Source organism: Scophthalmus maximus, chromosome 8, assembly GCF_022379125.1.
Source record: "Scophthalmus maximus strain ysfricsl-2021 chromosome 8, ASM2237912v1, whole genome shotgun sequence".
NCBI classification, from domain to species: Eukaryota; Metazoa; Chordata; class Actinopteri; order Pleuronectiformes; family Scophthalmidae; genus Scophthalmus; species Scophthalmus maximus.
In genome coordinates, this window is record NC_061522.1 from 1,905,001 (window position 1) to 1,907,355 (window position 2,355).

General features: G+C 46.4%; 1 protein-coding gene across 8 annotated transcripts in view; it reads right to left on the minus strand.

The window, feature by feature from the left end:
* The window catches only part of LOC118313008 (CREB3 regulatory factor-like), a 32,428-nt gene extending 31,320 nt beyond the window's left edge, over positions 1-1,108 (minus strand). For 4 of the 8 annotated variants that reach the window (XM_035638159.2, XM_035638160.2, XM_035638153.2 and 1 more), the window contains exon 1: positions 289-499. The gene's annotated coding sequence lies outside the window, so the exon portion shown is untranslated. Of the gene's footprint in view, positions 1-288; positions 500-1,033 lie in introns of those variants that run through there. The other 4 variants (XM_035638161.2, XM_035638156.2, XM_035638167.2 and 1 more) reach the window with 4 other exon arrangements.
* Positions 1,109-2,355: the final 1,247 nt, after the last annotated feature.

Genomic DNA, 2,355 nt, shown 5'->3' on the forward strand with positions numbered 1-2,355 from the left:
CGCGCGCGCTCCACGGTGCCGTTCATGTAAATCCGTGTGAAAGAAGCCATTTTAATCACACAAGCGCCGATAAAAGACATAAGTCTTGTTCTGTGGCGTGATGTCTGTCGATTCAACTCCTGCGGTCGTCGAGGAACTTGGTCATATATGTACACACATATATATATATATATATGCATTGTATATGTGTGTGTGTGTGTGTGTGTAATTATAGAATCAAAACAAAAACAAAACCAAACCAAACCGCGCGGCTCCGGGGCGGAAGGAGGCAGCGAGGCTGAGCGTTACCTCGTCGTGTCCTCGGATGTCCCCGCGGAGTGGAGGCTCCTCCGGACCGGGGGGAAAATGTCGGCCTCGGCCTCTCCGGGTGAAGGAGGAGGAGGAGGAGAAGAAGAGTTTTCTCTTTTTTCTGATGCGCACCATCCACAGAGAGGAGGGCAGAGACGAGATGAAGCCCCCGCGCGCGGACGGACGAACGGTCTGATCCCCCCCCCCAACACGGATCACCCCCCCCCCCCCCCCCCGCCCCGGTTCACCCCCGGAGCCGCATGCAGGAAGTTGGAGTCCTGCTGGTGTGTGTGTGTGTGTGTGTGTGTGTGTGTGTGTGAGGCGGACGAGCGGGACAGAAAAGACGGTTGTAGGACTAACACCCCCTCCACCCCCTCCCACAAGGGGGCACAATAAAAGCATCCATGTCCTCTCTGTTGAGGCATATTTATCTTATTAATAAAGTTTAGCATGTTTGTATCGCCCCCCCCCCCCTCCTCTCTCTCCCCCCCTCTGCGTTCGACATGGTGTCGTCCACTGGGTTTTCAAAACAAGAGAGGAAGGACACACTCCTCCTCCTCTTCTTCTCTTGGACAGAGGAGGGCAATTAAACACACATATATCTATATATCTATATATAGATATATAGATATATAGATATAGAGAGAGAGAGTGGGTGCGAAGCTCCTCTTGGCCCGAGTTGTTGTTGTGTGTGTGTGTGTGTGTGTGTGTGTGTGTGTGTGAAAGGCCGTTGTGAGTGACTGACCTGGTAGAAAGAGGAAGTGTGTCAGCTGTGAAAACAGTTGTAGCTCTCATCTGTGGTGGTGAGAAGGGGGGAGGCGTCTGTCCGCGCTGGAGATTATCACGTCGAGCTTCCGGTCGGTGGTTTTCAAATTAAAAGAGAACATATGAGCGAGACGTTATATATAAATATATATACAGTATATATATACATATATATACTGTATATATGTATATATATGTATGTGTGTGTGTGTGTGTGTGTGTGTGTGTGTGTGTATATATATATATATATATATATATATATATATATATATATATATATATATATATATATATATATATATATATGTATGGTGCTCTGTGATGGTCCTCTGGTTGTTTCTTTAGAAGTCTGTGAGAAAATGACTTCTCACTGACTATAACGTCAGTAAACCTTTTTACTTCAATAACAGCGTGATGTCTATGCTGTACATCACTGTACATCATATATATTAATATATATATATATATTATCAGTTATTGGATGATTGTTTTTGAAGATTGAAATAGAAAGAACACAATTTAATTTGACCTCAGAAGAACATTACATTAAAATGATTCCATTATCGAAAATAAATAATGTGTAGTTGTCATGTGAACACAAAAATACGGAAGATGGGAAAATGATGGTATGGAGGGACTTCATTTGATAATTATTCACGTTAAATAAATGTTCTTTCTTTGCTTTGTCAATTTTCATGATAGGGAGGAAAAAAGAATCAACAGATTTTTCTTCTCCACGAGACTAATGTCAGCAGCTTTTATTATGAAACGCACACTTACCACACTTCCGGTTCAGTAAGTACTTTGTTGCTTGCTAACTTGACTAAGAGGGGGGCGGTGAAAGCGGATGTGGTTGGTGTTGGAGGGGGGCGGGGCCACACGACCCGTCTTTAAGGACACCGGGAGCACCGAGGCTGTGAACCCGCTGACCCCAGCAGGGGCCCCGGCCCCCGGGCTGCTTCACCGCAGAGCCCCGCCGGTACCGACACGTCGCCCGGGAGCCCCCCCCCCCCCGGGAGCCCCCCCCCCCCCCGGGAGGCCTCGGCGGCGGGTTCACTCCGACTGAAGAGCCCCGAGTAAGAGTCCGTTCCTTCACCGATAAAAACGACCGATATGCATTTTTTTTGGGGGGGGGGGAGAAATGTCGATATCGGGAGTGAAAAATTCCAATACTGATGTATATGCCAACAAATATATTTTATTGCGAGACGAAACGCTACCGCAGGTCCTTCATCCCGACAGTTGTCAGACTCCATAATAACCATATTTAATGTAATACTCTTTATTCAGTACCATTCCATG